This window comes from Macaca fascicularis, chromosome 17, assembly GCF_037993035.2.
Source record: "Macaca fascicularis isolate 582-1 chromosome 17, T2T-MFA8v1.1".
Lineage (NCBI taxonomy): Eukaryota > Metazoa > Chordata > Mammalia > Primates > Cercopithecidae > Macaca > Macaca fascicularis.
In genome coordinates this window covers 38,859,920-38,881,675 of record NC_088391.1, presented here as the reverse complement: position 1 = coordinate 38,881,675, position 21,756 = coordinate 38,859,920, and the positions used below count along the sequence as shown (strand labels likewise).

The following is a 21,756-nucleotide window of genomic DNA, read 5'->3' as shown; positions in this document are numbered from 1 at the left end:
GCTTGACTATGGGTGTGCTGATAAAATAATGAGCTATCCCCACCTCCCACAAACATAGCAAAGAAACTGCCAACTAAATGTGTCTTTGGAAATCATTTTTCTTCAAACATTTCTGTAACTCACATTTTAGAACTATTTTAAAAATGCCTTCTTGTGACAATTTTACTGAAAGAAAAAATTAGTTTTTCTATATTATACTCATAAGGCATTCTTCCGGGCTGTACTACATTTTTTTCTCTTCATATTTTCCCTTCATTTTTTCCTCTTTCTTTCTTTTTTTCTTGAGGGTGAGAAGTGGGGTAAGGAAAGGTAGCGTTAAGGCTAGAAGTCAGGGAGAAGCCCGGGGACCTGGATGGGGAACATTCTAGAATAATTACATAGGGTAATACTTTTCAAGTTTTAATGTGTAGAAATTTGGGGGGATAATATCCAAATGCAGATTCAGATTCAGTGGGTCTGGGGTGGGGCCTGGGAATCCACATTTCCAACATGTTTCCAGGTCATGATGCCACTGCTGATCCATCCACCACAATTTGAGTAAGAGGACTTAGGAGGAGGAGGAAGTCAAGGTATCAGGAGCACTCTGAATGAGGCATTTTACAAGTTTGCTCAGTCACATCTCAAAACAGCCCTGTAAGATTATTCTTCCTGTGTTACAAATAAGTTTACAGATTTAGAGAGGTTAAGGAAATGGAACCAAGCTGGAGTATAAATGCGGTTTGGGGTGACATCAGGGGCCACAGGTGGCTTCCTCTCTGCATTCCTTCTTGATATGAGTGCTTCCCTCCTTCCTGCTGTTGCTCAGTGTCCTGGCAAGGTGCATACATTCTGCTCCAGGGATGTTTCTCACGGTAACTGCCCCTTTCCACTTGCACTTGTTCAGGGTCTTTGGTTTGACTTATTGTGGGATCTGGCCAGCAGCGCACAATGCAATGGGGCTCTTTCTTTGTTCCCAAGTGGATCGGCAGGTCGAGAAATAATAGACACACACAAGATAGTGAAAGCTAGGCCCAGGGGGTTCACTGCCTTCTGGTCCCGCGATGCCGCCAATGCACTGGATACACCAGCATTTATTATTAAGTTTAGTAATGGCGGGGGTAGGTTAGTGAGGGATTTATGGTCATTTGACTATGAGGGGAGATGGTCACATGGGGATGAAGTAATTCTTTTAATATAACATCTGTATGCAGAAGTACAGTATACAGAGTGAAGAATTTACAATATAGTGTGTGCATCAGTAATTTCTAACAGAGCCTTAAAACAGAAACACAGTCTTTCCATAACCTATGATTAGCAAGATATTAATCAGCAGTAAGAGTCGCAGCAAAAGCTGGTTACAAACAATCCACAGAAATAGGACATGAAGCTAGACAACCGGTTAGACCAGAAATTCTCATAAGTGAGTATGCGTTAACCCTAAAGAGGCCTAGAAGAGCCGTGGCAAGATGAGGGCATTTATAGCCCTATCTTATCCATATGAACAGGCGCCCCTCGTGTCCATTTACAGGCTCGCCACAAGGGTCACGTTCCATTCCCAGAGCTATGAACATCTGCTTTTCTGGGGTAGGAATCTTGGTGATGTGAAATCTCCCTGGCTGCACATCCATTCATAGGCTCTCTGCAGGGGAAAGCACATCATGCACTATTGGCACATTCTGGCAGTCCAACCTGGCATTGTCTTTACACAATCCTGCATGCAACTTCGTACTTACAATAATCAGGAGTATTTCATCTTTTATTCCATAGCGATAGTTTCAGGGTGTCTCCCTACATCTCCCCCTTTTCTCTAATTTAAATGAACCATAGCAATCATAACTTGGCACTGATCACAATTGGATTGAAGAATATTTTTTCCAATTTTACACATGAACAATAAACCAATAGCACAAATTATACACAGAACAAAATTAATAATAGTGGATCCTCCCAAAGATTTTACCCATTTTGTTGGACTCCATATAGATAGTATACATATTTTAGGATGGTACTCTTTTTTGTGAATGTGGAGTGGGGAGGAATAGGTTGTATGAGAGGTGGTTGGGGGACATTAGCAACAGGGGGAAGGGCATAAGTCCATATAATCTTTACTGTCCCATCTTTGAATTGACTTTTTGGTGATTGCCATAGTGATATTTTTGGCTGCATGGAAATAGTAGTGTAAATCAATCTATTGTCTTGGTTTTCAAGGTGACAAGGTGGATTTACTTTCTCCAGCCCAAACTCTCATACCAGTCACAGCTATGGTTAATCTCCATAATTCTGAATATTCAAGCCCTAAGTGGGGAACCCTTTCCACTTAAAAGGAAAAAATGGTTTGACTATTGTTCTCTTCCCTGTCCACAGACTCTTTTTCTCTTCCAAACACCCTACATGGTGCTGCTAGAGTGAGTTTAAAGTGCAGCTCTAACTAAACACTCTTTAGTTCCCAAACCTTCTGAACATATGACATGCTTCCCGGCTTCACATTCAAGGCTCTCCATAATATCATCTCCCCTTTGCAGGTTTCTCCTGCATATTTCTTTGGCCACAACCAACCAAAACCAACCAAATGGGGCTTAACTGTTTGTTTGAATAGACCCTGAACTTCCCGACCTCCCTACCTTTGCTTATGTGAGCTTTTTCCTGCAGTGCTCAACTTTCCATCATAACACAATGAGATTCTTTCCTATACCTTGCCTGTCCCTTCAGCCAGACACCAGTGCTTCCTTCTTTGGAAACTCTGCAGGCTCTTTCCTAACAGCATATTTTTTATTCCATCTCACATGATATGAACACATTTATTTGTACTCACCTTATTATTAATAGCCTATGAAAAATGTGAGACAGTCTTCCCAGGCTATTATCATTTAGTGATACGTAGTCTTCCCTCACCCTACATATCAATAGCCAAAATAGCAAAACAAACACTAAATAATATTTCATGAATTAAGTTGCGCGATACTATAAGGTTAAGAATAATAAATGAGATTCAATGGTAAGTGAATTATAACTTAGGTACTCTTAGAGTATTAGTTTTTAGGGTTTTTGTTTATTTTTTTTTGAGACTCTAATGAGCAAAATGGACCCCAGAATAAAACCTACGCATAAAACAGTAAGTAATGTGTCCAACAGTAATTCTCATCATCATCTGGAAAATGCAACAAATAAACTTTGCCTGCTAGAAATGCAGTGGAAACTTTCTGAATCAGTAGCAATAGAATAACTAGAACAGTGACCGGCATGAGGAGAGGCTCACTAAATGTTGAATTCCATCATTTTGCTCCCTAACTTAATTTTATAGGACTGCTGAAGGGATTTCTTTGATCTAGAAAGCTTGCACAGCAGTAAGAAGAAAGCATTTGGTTTTCAGCATTTCATTTAACTGCCAGGTGTAGAAACATCTTGTGAAGGAGAAGTGGAAAGCCACATCTCCTTGGAAACCTTTTTGGTATTCTTAGACAAATCAGAAGAGCAATGAATAGCCACTGATAGTACAATAACCCACTAGGCACCATGCTCCTTTGTTTTGGATGAATAGTTTAGAATGATTGCCAGTCTTGGTAGTTCTCCTATAAAGCAATCCTCTTGTTATGATTCAGTTTAAGGAAAGGCTATAACTTCTTCATCTATGATGGAGGTTAAAGAGAGAAGACAAAGTATAATACAGATGTCAACTTAGAGATTATTCCAATTACTGCTCCTCTTTTTGGCATTACTGGAACTGATGCACACATCACTAGCACTGATGTTGACATAGAAAAGACTGTTCCTTACATTTATTGACTACAGTGATTCAAATGAAAATGTGCCTAAGCATCACCTGGGAAGCTTGTTAAAAATGTAAATCTCTGAGAAATTCTGATTCAGTAATTACAGGGTAGGACTGAAGAATGTGATGCAAGTGACTCTTGGATCACTTTACACTTTTCATATACTGTTGAGGGAATTGAGGGTCAGAAATGCAAAGTGATTTTCCAAAGGTCACTCAAGTAGAAATAGAACAGAACCAGCCTAGGTCTTTTGATGCCAATCCAAGGCTAGTTCCTCTGTCTCACAGCTGTTTCCAATTATCTGGAGATGTGCATCTCAAAAATTAATGTACATGTGAATTAGCCATAAGACTTGTCATAATATGGATTCTGCGACACTAAGTCTAAGGACGGGCCAGAGATTCTGCATTTTGAACAGTCTCCTAGGTAATGCTGCTGCTGGTCTGTGGACTGCATTTTGAATAACCAGAATCTAGGACATCACTGGGCATGGATTAAAGCATTTAAGGAAACAAGAGCTGGCCATGGAACTCAAATACATTGGCCTTTTGTGATGTTGTAGCCTCTACTGTGGATAACACAGGACTGAGCACATGAAAGACTATTAGAAAAACAGGAATAAAACTTAGCTATTGAAAGTCCCGTGGGAGTAAGTGAGCCCCAAATCAGGTGGTGATCTCAAATTACTCTTGCCTTGACTGTTTTTCCTCTTTGGTATAGTTTTCATGGTGATCTGTTTCCTTGGAGTACTGAGATAGTCTAATGAAGGCAAATGCTGGTTCCTAGAGTTATAGACAAGGTAGCAGGAAATGGGGAAGACGTACGGGAAAAAATAGAATCGAAAGCATGGCTAGGGTTCATGTGGATTTTTTAGTTTATGGATGACCTGAAACCAAAAATAAAATGATAAACATTTAAGTGTGTTCATTAGTACAGTTAACAGGGTTTTTAAAAATAGCATAAAATTGCTGGGCGTGGTGGCTTATGCCTGTAATCCCAGCGCTTTGAGAGGCTGAGGCACGTGGATCACTTGAGGTCAGGAGTTCGAGATCAGCCTGGCCAACATGGTGAAACCCCGTTTCTACGACAAATACAAAAATTAGCTGGGCATGATGGCTGGCACCTGTAGTTCCAGCTACTCGAGAAGCAGAGGCACAAGAATCACGTGTGTCTGGGAGGCGGAGGTTGCAGTGAGCCCAGATCACACCACTGCACTCCAGCCTAGGTGACAGAGCAAAACCCTGTCTCAAAAAAAAAATAATAATAATAAAAAAATAAAGTTAGATTATCAATTGAGTTATTTAACCAGGAAAAGAAAAATGGACACATACAATTACCTGATATTTTTTGGAAATTTTCAAAACCAGTTGTATACATCCTCAGAAAAGAGAAAAGTAAGAATTTGCATTGAAGTAGCAGTATTTTATCTGGTATAAAGAAGAGTTTGGATTCTCTAAAGTCAGAGAATAGTATATGGGGGAAGGATACAGACATAACATCTCTAGAAATTTTTATAAAACGAAGCACCTTCTTTGGAGGACTTTAATCAGTCAAGGTTTGAGTTCCTATTATGTTCCAGGCACTGGGCTAGGTACTGGGGCTGCTGCAGTGACAAGATACAGTAGCTACACATAAGACAGGAAACAGATGTACAAATAGATAACATAATACAATGGAATGAGGACAAGAGTGGAATTGTGATCTCAATGTGGGAAGTCAGAGGAATTCACTTTGTCCTGGGCAGTTAGGGGAGTCTTCAGAGAAGACTTAATATAAGCATTGAAGGATAAGTAAGAGATGGCCTGAAGAAGTTTGCTAACACTCACTTTAGCAAGTGTTATATTGTTACATGATAAGGGTAATAAAAGGACATGCCCTATGGAATCTAACACTCCTGAGTTCAGTTCCTTGCTCCACCACTTTCTTCTTCTCCCCCCCCCCCCCTTGAGACAGGGTTGCCCAGGCTGGAGTGCAGTGGCATTATCTTGGCTCACTGAAACCACCACCTCCAGCATTCAAGCGATTCTCATGCCTCAACCTGCAGAGTAGCTGGGATTACAGGCATGCACCACCATGTCTGGCTAATTTTTGTATTTTTTTGGTAGAGACGTGGTTTTACCATGTTGATCAGGCTGGTCTCGAACTCCTGAGCTCATGTGATCCACCTGCCTCAGCTTCCCCGGGTGCTGGGATTACAGGAGTGAGACACCGCACTCGGCCGACTTTCTGATGGCATAGTTTGGGCATATTATTTAATCTCTCTCTCAGCCTATATTTTCTCTTTTGAATAACAACATGGTATGCTGTATGAGAAAATAAATGAGATAAATGAGAAAACAGTAAACGCATGCCTTTGAGTCTTATAGATATTTCTGTACCTAATGTCAACAAATTTAGGGTCTAACTGATATCATAACTACACTCCTGAACACATAGTTATTTGGAACAAAGCCGCTCCTTTTATAACTGCCCACATTCTTTGCTTGAACCCTCTGTTCTAAGATTTTTGTTCATTTTCTGTTCTAGATTTTCCCTTATAACACTTGTATTGGATTGAATTCTGTCCCCCACAAAATTCATGTCCATATAGAACCTCAGAATATGACTGACTTCAGAAATAGTGTCTTTGCAGATATAATTAATTAACTTATGATGAGGTCATACAGAATTAGTGTGGGCTCTAAATCTAGTATGACTTGTGCGCTTATAAGAGAGGGGAAGACACACAGGGTCACAGGGGAGAAGGCCATATAAAGAGAGTGGCAGAGAGTGGACCAGGCTGCCACAAGTCACAGAATGCCAAGGATTGCTGGCAACCACCAGAAACTTGAAGAGGCAAGGAAGGACTCTTCCTTAGGCTCTGAAGGGCCTTTGGAGGAAGCATGCCCTTGCTGATGCTTTGATTTTGGATTTCTAGCCTCTAATGCTATAAGAGAATACATTTCTTTTGTTTTAGGCTACCCAGTTTTTGTTACTTTGCTATAGCAGCCCTTGGAAACTATTATAACATCTATATGCCATCTACCTTCCATTTAAAGTCATGAGTTAATTCTGAAGGCATGTGGTGGCTTCGTAACATGTTGAACTGACAGGGCTGTGTTGCATTTCCTAGAACCCCCTTATCTGTCTGTTTCTAATTAAGCTGTGCCACAGGATACATTTTTGTGCAAGGTTTGGGGGCACAAACGTTAGCAGCAGTCATATTGTTTTTATGCTTAGACTATTGGGGCAGGGCCACCAAGTGCTTTTGTGGCTCATATACCTTATATCTGCTTGCTCACCTCATTGGTGTTTAAGGCAGCAGCCACACCTGCAATTGCTGTGCCTTCCCCTGCATCCTTTTTCAGCTTCTCTGACTCCTGGCCCAGGTGTGTATTTTACCTCTGTGAAGAAGAGTCCATCTTCTCCTGCAGGAGACAGTGAGAAACTGACATGGTTTGAGCTTATCCTTGTTCTCCCTACTTGATTTACATCCACCCATTCCTTCCAGACTGCCTGCCCAGCAGACATCAAGCTCCAGCATCAAATGCAAAGACAACGGCCTTGCAGACACTGTTTTACCAGCTCCATCAATTTTCTAACGTCAAATCTCTATAATAAATTGCTTCTCTAATTAGACCCTCAAAGATGTAGGCACTCAGGGTCCCATAGCTTCGTCCCAAGTTTTCAGACAAGATCATTTCTTCCTGTCTACAGATGAGACAGTTATAATTTAAAAATCCTTGCACCCAAAGTTCTCAAACATACCAGGTGAAATGCCAAGTGGTGTTTTATGTGAACTTACTTTTGTGGTTTTCAGCCTCCAGTGAATTTAGTGGCTCAGCATAAAGATCTCTCATTTCCTCTCCCTCATGTTTGTGACACTTCTTTCCCTTGTTCTGCTGCCACAGAGAAAGAAAATTACAGGCAGCTCCTACTGTTCCCTTCTTCGACTCCCACCAGGAGCTGTAGGCTCCAGGGTTCACATTCTGTTTTATAAAGGCTTTTTCAGCCATGGTTTGGGAAGACCTTGGCTCGACTGTCAGCAGGAAGCGTGGCTATCTGCAGCTGGAGCCTCAGAGGAGAGGCCCTGACTCCACAGTGGCAACTCTTCCCTTCAACCTTGCCCTAGTTCTCTTTCCCGAGAGCCAGACAATGTAATCTGAGACATCCTGGTGCTGATGGGAAGAAGATGAATCACAATGTAATGGGCGTTGGATACTTTTTTTTTAAAGCTCTCATTTCCTTTGTGCATAAAAGCTGGACATGACATTTGCAGCTGGCTCTACCAGGCAGTTCTCCTTGTGCCAGCACCGCGTATTCTCTTACAATATGGCCCACAGTGAAAGCTTCATGCAATTGTAATGAAGATCCTGTAGCCAGAATGAATGACTCCATTCACTGCAAACATAGAACTTGCTATGGATGTTCAATTACATTTGATGTCTCCTGGATAGTGTAGAAGGGGAGGTGAACAGTGTTGTCAGCTTGGGCGAACACGGGTTAGAATAAGCAAAAAGGGGGCTTGCTGTTCTCATTTCTAGTCAGCATGCCAGTAGAATGGTGTCTGTAACCTGGCGCTCTGTTCTTAATAGGTTATTGATAACAGTCTTTATTTGTTTTTAGAGGACTCTTTCATAGCTCCAGTTGCCCCACAACCCAGCCCCAACTCAGTGTCTCTAAGTTGTCATATTTCTGTGACTTGATTTGCCCTATTCTTTCTGCAAGGATATTTCTTGCCTTTTCTGTACTCGAAGAACTCCTGCTCATGTTTTGAGAACTAGCTGAAACATTACTATCATTGACATCTTCAGAGAAACAAAATTTTTTCTACTGTGTTCCCAGAGCATCTTTTAAGAAACTTTATTATAATCCACAGTACAAATAATATAATTATTTACTTACCTGTCTAGTATCTAAATTTCTTGTGGACTTGACTGATTCATCAGAACCTAGAACAGTTCCTGGAACTAATGTGGAACTAATAGCTTTTCTTTTTTCAAGAGAATTGGATAATATTGAGAAGACAGTGATTGGCTTGACTGAAGAACATTAAATTAGCATTTTGAGTACCTGGATTGTAATCCCAGTTCTGTTACTATCCATATGACCTTAAAGGTTTTAAATGGCTGGTCAGGGTTGAATGACACTGACCGGTGAAGCAAGTCTCAATTTATTTTGCCTTGATGTCTTCATTTGCTAATTGGCGGATATGATAATCACCCTTGCTAACTCATGGGTTGGTCTTAAGAATCAAATGAAATACAAAATATAAGAATGTCCCTGTTCCCCCCATCAGTAGAGCACAGAGCAATGCCAGTTACTTTTGTTAATGCTTTTATAATATCTTCAGAGGTTCAGGGATGGACATGCTCTTTGTAACCTAGGACTCTTCTCTCTGCTGCTGGGCTGTTAGAACAGGCTGACCTGGACTAAGGACTTGTTTCTCTGACCTGTGATTGGTGGGAGGAGTCCCAATGAAGGCCATTGGCTTCTGAGATTTAGGAGAATGAACTTTGTTATGTGGCTTGTTTGTTGTGGGCTTTCTGCCTGCCTCCCCAGGCTCCTAACAGGTGATATATATGGTAAAAATACTAGTGATCACTTGGAAGACACGAGTTTGAAATCGCAAGTTAGTGAATGGGCTGACTTCCCTAGGAACAGTCATTCAATCAATAAATATTTCTTAGGCAGCTATGGAAAGAGCTGTTGAGGGACATAACAGATATTTCAGAGATCTTTACAAGGAAAGAGATTCTCATTGGTCTGGGATGGACCAGGGCTTCTCTTATTTGAGGTTCTTTCTACTTCCTTCTCAGGTATGAGCTGACCTAACTCTTTTCTTTGGCAGTTAGGTTCGCGATAACCTGGGCAAAACCAAAAGTCAAGTAAAAATAGCATCTGGTGTCTTCACATCTCCCTTATGTACTCATTCCAACTTCCTAACCAGCTCTTTTCCTTACCTCTAAGAGTGCAGGGGCCTCATTTTGTCCCTTAGCTGTCCAAAAATCACTGCTTCCTTTTTGCCTTTCCCCAAACAGTAGAAAAAGATTCAGTAGCTTATTCTAATTATTAAAAAGAGCTCTTCCTTTATGGATTGATATATCTTTTTTCCCTGTGTCTTCAGACTTTTGTTGGGGGTAATATAGTACAATTTCAAAACAGAATATAGTGATACAAACTACTGAGGGACATTTTTCTCTGATAAACTCAGCACCTTTGCTAATTAGTAGTTGTGGACATCTGCACATTTGATTATGTTGTGCATTGTCAGAGTTTTAGTGATTTTCCCCATGTCTATAAATGAAAGATGAGTTTCAAAAGCTTTCAAAATGGGGATTTTTAAAATCAGCAAACTGTTCACACTGTTTAGGGAAGTCACAATAAGATTAGATTTTGGAGGGGCAAGACAGTGGAAGTAAGAATAAAAGGAGCAGATTTTGTTTTGCTTTTGTATTAATAACACAGATGGTCACACTAAAGACAATCACATCTTAATAAATTATAGTTACACCAGCAGCAGCAAAGACACCAGCAATGAATACAAAGTGAAGATACCACATGTCCTAATGAAGTTTAGTGATAAGAATTGTCATTAATGTGATGTGTGTTTACTGGTCAGGTAAAAATAAAATTTGTTAATGAGATGCGATAGCCTTGAATAAGGCACAGAAAAAGGATTTACATATTAGGTATAGAAAAAAAAGAATTTCCTAGTTGTAAACATAAGATATTTGTATCTCATTAGCAAAAAATAAATTGAATAGGTGATAGCCTTGTTGTATCAGGGACATTGAGAGTGCCTTAACAGTTGTAATTCTGAAGAACTGCCTTCTATGCATGTTAGCAACGTATACTAAAAATATCCCCTGTGAAAATGAATGATTTATTGCTGTTCCTGAGACAGGAATGGTTTCATTTAGAGCAGTAATAAATACCTGGCATTTGCTCATCTCTGTCTTCTCTTTTTGTCCAGCTTTTCTCTCCATTTCATAGAAGAAATAGGAAAAGTCACCTTGTTCATCCACTCATCTGATGCTTGGATCTTTTCCAAAGAAGAACAAACAGAAGGGCTTGAACTGCTCTAGTGAGTGACCTCCTGAGGTCACCCGTTCTGCCTTTGGATGCCCCTAACTGCTCAGAAGCCTCTCCTCTGTGCGTTTCCTTCGCACTGGCCCTGACTCTGCTCTCTGGAACTACACAGAATAGTGCCAACTGCTCCCAAAAATGACACAGTCATAGGTCACTCGAGGGCTTTCCTTTTTTCTTAGGTTAAACTTCCACATCCTATCATTCCTCACATGGCAAGGTTCAAAATCCCCTTCACTCTTCTGGTCACTTTCTTCTGAGCATATTTCTCGTTGTCCACATGCATCTTAAATATGGCTTCAAAACGGAATGCAACACTCCAGGTGTGTTCTAACCAAACAGGACAGGACTATAATTGTCCTTGCTCTGTGCTAAAGTCAACATATATAAATACTGCTCGAACTGAAATTAACCCTTTCAAGTCATATAAGACTTTAATTGGAGTCAGCGATTGTTATTTAATCATACAGTTGCTAAGTCTTATCTTCACCTCATCCTGTTCTTGTTCAGTTTATATGAATCCACATGTTGGACTTTTAATTTATTTCTTTGTTTTAGGTTTGATTCATTATTCCCACCTATCATAGTTTTTCAAATAACTTTCAGAATATGAGAGAAACTAGAGATCATCTAGTTCAATCTGAGTCAAAGGCAAAGACTTGTTGACCCCAGTGAGAAACTGAGTTAGATCTCCTGAGGTTTTATTGCATCTCCTTTATAGTATCTCTTGGTCCTTCTTCCCTTGCAGTAAACTCTGTGCTTTCAGCAATATTGTCTTTCCCCTTTGGGTTGTTGCATTTAAGAGCCCATTTACTTTTGGCCGGGCATGGTGGCTCACGCCTGTAATCCCAGCACTTTAGGAGGATGAGGCAGGCAGATCACTCAAGCTTAGGAATTCTAGACTAGCCCAGGCAACATGATGAAACCCCATCCTATAAAAAATACAAAAATTAGCTGGTCATGGTGGTGCATGCCTGTAGTCCAGCTACTTGGGAGGTTGGGGTGTGAGGATTGTTTGAGCTCGGGAGACTGAGGCTACAGTGAGCCATGATCACGCCACTGCACTCCAGCCTGGGCAACAGAGCCCAACCTTGTCTCAGAAGAAAAGGGAAAAAAAGCCCATTAACTTTAGGTTAGATAACTGCTATAAAGCATTATTGTGGAATATACTTTCTCTTTTCCTTTATGGAAGAAACCTTGAAGTGCTAGCCATCCGCTGTCTGAGATCTGGTCTGCCCTTGCCTCTTTTTGGGAGACAAAGTTAATCATCATGTTGATTGGTCAGCACTTACCTCAAACTGCAGCAGCCTTCATAATAAGAAGAATGAAAAAAGATGAAGCTGCTTGCAACGTTGAGATTTGAGAAATATTAGTTCTAATTCTAGCGGCATCTTCTTGGGCAAGTGAGTTAATCTCTCTGGGCCTCAGTTGCTGAAATGAAAAGAGTGGGATTGTGCTTTGTGGGCTATTTATAGAAACGCCATAGTTCCCTCATTAGGAAAACAAGCTTAAAATTTCATCATTAGAAATTGAGGCTGGGCACGGTGGCTCACACCTGTAATCCCAGCATTTTAAGAGGCCGAGGCGGTTGGATCACTTGAGGTCAGGAGTTTGAGACCATCCTGGCCAACATGATGAAACCCCATCTCTACCAAAATACAAAAATTAGCCAGGCATGGTGGCATGCACCTGTAGTCCCAGCTACTTGGGAGGCTGAAGCATGATAATCACTGGAGCGCAGGAAGCAGGGGTTGCAGTGAGCTAAGATCGTGCCACTGCACTACAGCCTGGGTGACAGAGTGAGACTCCATCTTGAAAGAAAGAAAAAACGAAATTGAGTCCCCTGTGCTAAGGAAAGACTTTCCCATTCAAATCCAAAAACTCCACAGGAGGGTTAATGCATTTAGATTAGCTGCTAGTACTTTAGGGCATTTCTTTCTGGAAGGTTGCCGCAGGGATGGCTCGCTGAAGCAGGCTCTGAATCTGATGAGATTCACAGTAGAAAACTGTAGGTAGGAGAGAGCTGAGAAGTCCCACACTGGGGAACTGCCTGAAATCAGAAGTTCTAAAAATATACTTTATGGAGGTACCTCGCTGCTGGACATGGACTTAGAAGCGAAGAGCCCAAGTGTGGAAGGATGATGACAAATTATTGTAGGAACTGGAAGGGAATTAGGAAAGAGTCCAATTCAGTCCCCTCATTTTAGGGATGAGGAGATTGAGGCTTAAGTGCCTTGCCCCAGGTCACATAGCTGGTTAGTGGTGGGGTCAGAGCCCCATTTCCTGTACAGTACTTTTCCTCTACATCATGAAGACAAACGACACAATTTTGCCTAAAATGGCACTGCTCTCAGGTTCTGCCACCACGCAAAGTGAACAAGATTGATGAAGTGCTTGAAGCAGTCTATTTGGGAGTAGATAATGCCTGTCCCTAAGGCTGCCCAGCCATCCCCTTGGTAATGTTTGAGTAAATGGATCAGTGTGGTCTGTCTCTGCAGAGATTGGCAGAGACCACAAAATAGAGTCCTTGCATACCGTTATTCCGTGGAGGCGGAATGAACTGATGAATAGGACTCAAAGTTCTGGTTGAGGACATTCACAGAATAATTTGATGCTGAACATGTAGTCACAGATGAAGATAAATATCACAAATCAAACAGATCCTAAATGGATGGAGAATGTTCCTGGAATGATGTGTGAAAGATGTGATTGTGGAGGTACCCAGCCACATCATCTCTGCTCTCTCTCAGGGCACATGCTGGGTACTTTGAGTATTAACATTTTAGGATTTGTTCCTGAAGGGTTGACTGTTTGGGATTTCTTTTAAAGCATCCAGTTTGCTCATTATGGCTGAGTAACTGGTGGTCATCTTTTGGATACCAACTTTGCTCTCATTTTCAAGGACAGCTTCCAAGGGCAGTCCCCACACGGACTTAGCTTACTTAGTGTAAGTTGGTACCAAGAGCAGCCTTCTATCTTGAGCAGGCTTGTATTTGAATACAAAGGTGCATATGAATCACTTGAGTATCTTATCATGATGCAAATTCTAATTTAGAGGTCTGGGGTAGGGCCCAAGATTCTGCCTTCCAAACAAACTCCCAGAGGAAACCCATGCTGCTGGTCCACAGACCACACTTCTAGTAGCAAGGCAAAGTTCCAGATTAGCCTTCAGCCTGGCATGGGGGAGGCTCGTGAGTTTGGCTCAGGCAGGGCTTTCTCCACTCCAATCCTAGAAAAGTGTTTAACCAGGACCTTCCTGGGCCCAGAGGGAAGATTATTGAGCCTATTAGGCACTAGCAATGAACATGGATCTTTTCACCTAAGCCTTCTTAATCAAATCTGCAATATTTGTGGGTGGGACTGTTTGCTTGCACAAACACCCTACACTTGCCCACAGTAATTAGGTAATTGAATTGCAAACAGTAATTAGCTGCCTAACTGCCTGCTTGTTCATGCAGGTATCCAATTTGCTTTTGAAATGTGGGTTCATACTGGTGAAAATGGAAGCTGCTGTTAAAAACTGCAGACACAATTAAGAAGGCCCATTGAAAACCTGGCCCTGAGTGAGCGGCTGGTATATATATATATACTTCTCCCTGATATATTTTCTTTCCTCCTATTTCAGCTACTCTGATTACATTTTCTCTGTGACTAGGAGAATCTCAGTTCTATTACGCTACTTGAGAGAAATGAGAGGTGGTATTGGTCTTCTGCTTTCCTGTCTTTGGAATAAAATTAAAAACTAAGTGTTGTGCAATAGAGTGATAGCTGGTCTGCCGCTTCCTTAGTGAGCTGACAAGCTTGTTTGCTTCCCAAGAGCTTGTCTGTCTGCGCAGCCCATCATGAAAACAGGTGAGGGCTTCTGATGCCGTGTCTCCCATTACACTGGCATGCATGCTCCAAATTGTGGCCCAACACATGCAGTTCTCTTTTAACCTGTGATCATTTTCATAACGAAGAGAAAAACAGAAATCGTAAACATCTGCTTTTCTGGTGAAGGAAATTTGTGTTCCAGCTTCCCAAGAAACTTCAGTGAGAATATTAGATTATTTCCCTCACTCTTTAGGAACTGTTAATTCTTTCAAACATGTCTCACAGTTTCACAGTTTCCTCTTCCTACCTATCTCAAATAGGTAACATCTTGACTCTCCTGTATCCCTGGCTTTGGGTCCCAGAGCACCAGGGCACCAAGCTGTGCTGAGGTCGGTACACATATCTAATTCACATTACACCTTGGGGCTCTTCTGAAGCCACTTCTGTAGGATTACCTTGAACCTGCTGACCTACAAAACAGTGCTCCACTGAGCTATCTCATCCTTTCTAACAGGTAAAAATCTGTGGAACACACAATTATCTTGAGCACGGATCAATGGAGAGTTTTTGTTAGCACAGTGCAATCTTTGTAAATTATGATGATGGTGTTCATTTGTTAATCCTGCATGCTGCATGGATCCTTTAAGTTCTTGCACATGACGATAGTTTTGACTGGATTTTAACATTAGAGCTACATTTTTAGGGAAAAAGTATCTTGCAAAATCTCCCTCCTCCTTTTTTTTTTTTTTTTTTTTTTTTTTTCCCGTAACTAGCACAAAGACCATTGTGCAGTCTACAACTTTAAAGGATGTCTATGCAAGAGGACTGGGAAACATATAAACTCAATCACTGAAATCCACTTAGTTTTAATTTCATTATGAAATGTACTAAAGGGCTGGGGGTCAAGTCTGTTACTGGAGCTTTCAGAGGCAGAAATCTGAGGCATCATTAGGAAAATAAAGTAAAAAAATTGGGGCATTATTATGTTCAGCATATAGGAATACATTAGGATGCAGATAACTATGGCTTTTTAAAATAATAGGGAAGCAACCTTTATGTAAAGATGAGAAATTAAAATATTAAAGACTATTGTACTATAAGATAAAGAAGTCAGGGGTATAATTTTAAGACCTTTTTAAGAGAGTAATCTTCAACAGGCACATTCCAAGTCTCCTTAATATTGTTCCTCATATAGAAGGGGCTGCAAAAATCCAGAACGGGATTTCTCAGGGAGTTTTCTCTTGCATTGTTTCCTCGAAGTGAAGGGAGTCAGTTTTCCCATTGTATAAATCTAACCACAAAATTGAACTGGGTCCTTGCTCTCCACCCCTCTAGGAGTCTGGAGTCTGGCCTTCATCGCCTCTCTGCCAGACCTTGGCAATCTCACCAAATTAGTCTCCCTCTCATCCACTTTTTTTTTTTTTCTTCTTGTGCATACTGTTCATACTGTCACCAGAATTATTTCTTTAAAACAAAATCCATCACGTTATTCTCAAGGCTTCCTGATGTTCAGAAGGTAAAATTCATACCATAGCATGCAAGGCCATTCACACTCTGCCTCCTATCTCTTTAGGCAGATCTCTCAGCAGCCGCTGCCTGACCATGCAGCCAACACTCTTGTCACATTAAACTTTTCGATATTCCCTGAATGCCATGTCTTCTCACTACACTGTCACTTGGTCCCATGGATGGGGAATCAGAATGGGGTAGAAACAGGGATCAGTGGGAGGATATAGTGAAAACTCAGAAAGGGAAGAACAGATAATTGGGAGTGATTGTACTTTAATCCTTTCAAAGGTTTATTGAGTAGAAAGAACACTTGTCTAAATAAGCTCAGTGCATAGCAGTCATCCATATCACATTGCTTTATAACCAACATTCAAGGAATTATATTAGCCTCTGGGCTACAGAGCATATGGAAGTCCAGATGGGTGTAGATTTTTTTCTCTTTTCATTTTGTTCCACTTGTGCTGACAGTATCAGATTTTCCATCTCCAGAGTCAGAGCTTGTACTTGTAAACATAGTGGGTTCAGTGGAGGAGTGAGGGGGAAAGACAAAAGTGTGTTTTATGAAGAAAGAACAGAGTTCACCTTCCTTCTTAATGTCTAGCAATAGACAGGTATCCTTGAAGATTAGTTCCTGTCTAGCAGGAAAAATTTCAGGTTTGGTGCTCTTTAGGAAAGACTCAGTTTATAACATCTTTAGCTTCATGGAGCTGAATGAATTTTTTGGTTGAGTTAAATTTTCCCTTTAGATAATCTATAATGCAAGAATGAGGACAAAATTTTTGAAAACAGCATCCAGTGTTTCATTTTGCTGCTTATTCCACTTTCTCCACCCTGGTGCTCTACAGATCAGGTCAGGGACCCTTAGTCTTCTAACAAAGAGGAATGACCTTCCTTCTTCTTGCAGGAAGCTGGGGAGGGAAGGAAGAGAAAAAACAATCTTAGAGGATGCTGATATGGAGATTCCACTTGTAGTTGGGCGCTATCTCTAATGATTGTTACATGCTTCCTTCCTGGGAATCTTGGCAAATGAGAGGATAGAGGAGTCCTTGCACTAGGAAATCGAACCATGCAAGTAGACAGACTTTACATTTGCATAGACCACAATAAAGGTACCCCTGGACACATCTCCTTTCAGTCACACAATGGAAATGAGCACTTGTTCATTCACCATCTAGGAGGACACTTTGTGTTTGGATCACTTTATTGAGAAATATAATACAATGGATAATGTCAGATATTTGATCAGAGGAAACAAAAATTACTCCGCACTATGTGAAAATATAAAAAGCACCAAGATTTCAGTACATGTGCTGTTGCTGACAGATGCCATCTTGTGAAGGCTCTTCCCTGATTGGGCTGCATGTGAATCAAACCAAAAGTAAATGGTATTAAGGGAAGGCTGTTCATATTCAGAGTTATCTCCTTCAGCTACATAAAATAGTACTGTAACTAGATTGTATACAGCGGTAGAAAAAGAGTGAAATACCCATGATTTATGATAACATCTTCTCTTAGCTAGAATGGGCAGAAAATTCTGAATCACATTACTCAGAAAACCCAAAGGCAGTAATTTTTGAAATTACAACTTATCTTACCTATGATTGTGCTAGCTCTAGCTCTAGAACTTTTTTTTTTTTTTTTTTTTTTTTTTTGAGACAGAGTCTCGCTCTGTCACCCAGATTGGAGTGCAGTGGTGCAATCTCGGCTCACCACAACCTCTGCCTCAAGTGATTCTCCTGCCTCAGCCTCCCGGGTAGCTGGGACTACAGGTGCCCACCATCACGCCCGGCTAATTTTTTTGTATTTTTAGTAGAGACGGGGTTTCACCGTATTAGCCAGGATGGTCTCAATCTCCTGACCTCGTGATCCTCCTGCCTTGGCCACCCAAAGTGCTGGGATTACATGCGTGAGTCACCATGCCCAGCCACTTTAGAGCTTGTCTAAAGGAGAAGGTAAGCTCCCTCTGCAGGTTCTGAGTGATTTCTGTGTGTCTGCTACCGTGCTGGGAGCTGGGGAAACCATGTGCATGTGGCAAGTCCCTGCCCTTATAGGAGTCACTGATGAGAGGTGCAAACAAGAAGGGGTATGATGGCAGCCAATATACCAAGACATGTACTACTCAGATAGCTCCTAATTGTTCTAGACCCTGTACTAGTCAGGGCTTTGAAATCTGCTAGTAGATCCCATGTTCTAACTTGAGATTTCTAAAGTGTTGACACTTATAATCCACACTGCATTGATGTATGTAGTCATTTCCTCTCTATTCCCAGGGTAGAAAGGCGAGACCAGAAACCTTAGGAGGGGTTAGGCTACCTTAGCAGTCCACGTTGTTTTGCTATTTTTTCCTCCATTCAGGCAAATAACAGAGTTGCAGCTTTCACAGCTGAATAAGACAAAGCCTCCATTCATCCTTTGAGCAGGAAGAATGTGAAAAACTTTAGGAATGGAAGAATCATTACCACTGAGCCCAACCAACGGTTCCCACATTGCTTGCTGGTATGGGCAGAATTGTCCTCCCCTCCCCTCCAGTTCTTGTGTCAACACCCTAATCCACAGAATGTAACTGTGTTTGGAGACAGGGACTTTAAAGAAGTCATTGGGTTAAAATGAGGGCATTAGGATAAACTCTATCCAATCTGACTGGTGTCCTTGTTATAAGAAGAGATTAGGAAACACTGGTACACATTGGAAACAGACATAACGGATGCTCATGCACAGAGCAAGACCATGTGAGGACACAGCAAGAAGGTGGCCATCTGCAAGCCAAGAGGAGAGGCCTGGAAAAGATCATTTCCTTATGGCCTTCAGAGGAAACCAACTCTGCTAGCACCTTGATATTGAACTTCCGGCCTCCAGAACTGTGAGAAATAAAATTCTGCTGTTTAAGCCACTCAGTGTGTCCTAGTTTGTTTTGGCAACACAAGCAAACCAACACATATGCCTTTGCATCTTTCAGATATTCTGTGGCTTGGTAAGTTGATGGACTAACCTCCGAAAGGAGAGGAACCTCACCTTTTCCTAGTTCACATTCAGACAAGGAAAGGTGCTTGGATTATTCCTCTACCACTTTCCATGGCCACCAAATTGGACACCTTATGAATACTTTATTTACTATTTGGTCATCTCTCAAGTCCACAGGAGCTCTGTTAACTTTGCGGATTAAGATTCTTTAAGAGCAGAAGCCAAAAAGTCTCCCAATATTTGATATTTTAATATTGACATGCTTGAAGAGAGTGCTCAGAAATAAATGACCACTTCAGATCTGTTCTGGCTCAGTGATCCACAAGCATACCTTGAAAGGACTTTGGTCTTCTCTAAGGCTTTATAGAAATTCAAATTAGTTAGTGTTTTGAAGATATTATCTGCGATTTAAATTTTTTTTCTATTGGATGCAGTTGAAAATCACATAGATAATATTTAATAATCAAGAGATTGACATGTAAATCACCATTGTTTGAAAAAGCTCACTGATGCAAAGATGTAATTTTCTTTCTCCTCCCCAAACCAGTAAGGAAGCAAATAACAACCTTCTTGTAGTCCTGTGGTTAATAGATTGAGGATTTGTGTTGGGAGATATCAGAAATGCTTTTTTCTGGAGCTTTCTGGTTGATAAAGTGCTAGATAAAGCAGGCTTTTTACCGAAATTCATTTCCTCTGCTTAATGACTAATTGCAGCAAAATAGACATGGCTTCAAAATCATGTCTTTCCTATTTGCATTTTTTTCTTCTGATTCTTAGATTTAAAATTCCAGTTGTGCTAGAAATCATGATATGTCTAACACTTTTTGAAAATTATATAGATCAAAAGAGAAAGCATGTTCATAAAAAGCTTTGATAGTCTCCTTCTAATAAACCCCCTTTTAGACATTTTTAATTTATACAGAAAAGTAATGTTCAGTTGGGAAATGCTCACATATTATGCTTTAAAGCCCTAATTTATGTGATCGACTTGATCCACATGGTGCACATTACCCCTAACTTGTTGGCAAAGGGAAAAATTTAGCTTGATAATATTTTCTACCCTTTGTGAAAAGAAAATATAGTTATTAAGAAACCAGGGAGCTGAGCCCATTCTGTGCTGCTACTAGCACAGGTACCAGCCCAGTGAATGCAGAGCTGTTCTGGGTGGGCTAAGGACACCTTGGCCTGTCTAATTTTCTGTTGCTCTGGTTCCCAAGAGATTACTAATTCCTTTCTTATTTTATAGCCAAAGCCAATGGTAATGGATGACAACATCTGTGTTCAATAGGTATATTTTTGCCAGCTTGCATTAAATAATTCATTATGGATGTTTGTAGGGCTGAAATTAGCCTTTATTAAATATAGAAGCAGGCATCACCACCATTCTCTAATGAGAGCAATCAACCCCTTTAACGATTTCTCTCTCCAAGTGAAATTGTCAGGACTTAAAAAAACATTTTTTTTTGGTGTTTCCTATTTACCAACTGTTATGGATTGAATTATGCTCCCCCCACCCCAAAGATGTTGAAGTCCTAATCTCCAGTACCTGTGAATGTGACTTTATTTGGAAATAGAGTCTTTACAATGATCATGTTAAGATGAGGTCATGGGTTGGGTGTGGTGTAATTTGGTATTAAAAAGGGGAAATTTGGACACAGACACAGACATGCACAGAGGGAAGAAAGGGAAAATACTGTAAGTCAAGGAAAGCCTGAGACCACGAGATGCTGGGAGAAGGAGATGCAACTGATTATCTCCCACAGGTCCTCAAAAGTCCCTGCTGACACTTTTACTTCAAACTTCTGGTCTCCAGAGCTGTGAGACAATAAAATAGCTGTTTGAAGGAGCCAGTTTGCGGTACTGTGTGACAGCAGCCCCAGGAAACTAATGCACCAACTGATTAAGCCTACTCTACCAGGGTTAGGTATTTCCACTCATTTGAAGACTTTGTATGGATGACATGGGCTCCCATGTTAAATGATCACCTTATTTAAAATTGCACTCCCAGACACTTTTTATCTCCCTCTATTGTATTTTTCTCCTTATTGTTAGTGTACATTCTGTATTATATCTTTTTGTCAGCTTTTCCTCTCACCAAAATATGAGCTTCACAGAGCCAGATTGTTGACCGTTTTTGCTTATGTTCCCCAGCAGTAAACAACGTCGATACTCAGATATTCATGAAACGAATGAATTGCTTCCTCTTCTTTGTCATCATATTTTATTCCACATAATCCTCAACACCTCTCTTACTTCTGAACACAGCCACTCCACAGAGACCCCTGCAAGGGGAAGAAAAAAAGGAATGAAAAGGGGTCCTGTATAAGATCCCGGGAAATTCGCCTAATCTAAGATGTATTTTATTCGAAGTTGCAAGTAGTAGGAGAGTAAGATTATTATTCTTTAGGATAGATCTTTTCATCTTTCCTTTCTATTCATCGCTATACCTTGGTGTCAGCCCATTTCAAGTCCATGGGATTTTAATAATTTTTGAATAAGTAACATTTATTTCCTAAAGGATGGCACTGCATTTTGAATGTCCATATTTTACTTGAAATCTCTGATTTTAGATTAACTACTCATAGAGAAAAGCCCTGAATTTATAATGTGCTTGGGTTCAGATTTTCATCCAGTACACTTTAGTAGGCACTATGCA

General features: G+C 40.7%; 1 long non-coding RNA gene across 1 annotated transcript; it reads right to left on the bottom strand.

Annotated features, from left to right (window-relative positions):
* Positions 1-5,280: 5,280 nt before the first annotated feature.
* On the bottom strand, positions 5,281-7,847 carry LOC135968023 (uncharacterized). Its single transcript, XR_010582447.2, has 3 exons — positions 7,534-7,847; positions 7,031-7,156; positions 5,281-6,052 (listed from the first exon to the last, which is right to left on the bottom strand). It is a non-coding gene; the product is annotated as an uncharacterized lncRNA (long non-coding RNA).
* Between the last annotated feature and the right edge of the window lie 13,909 nt (positions 7,848-21,756).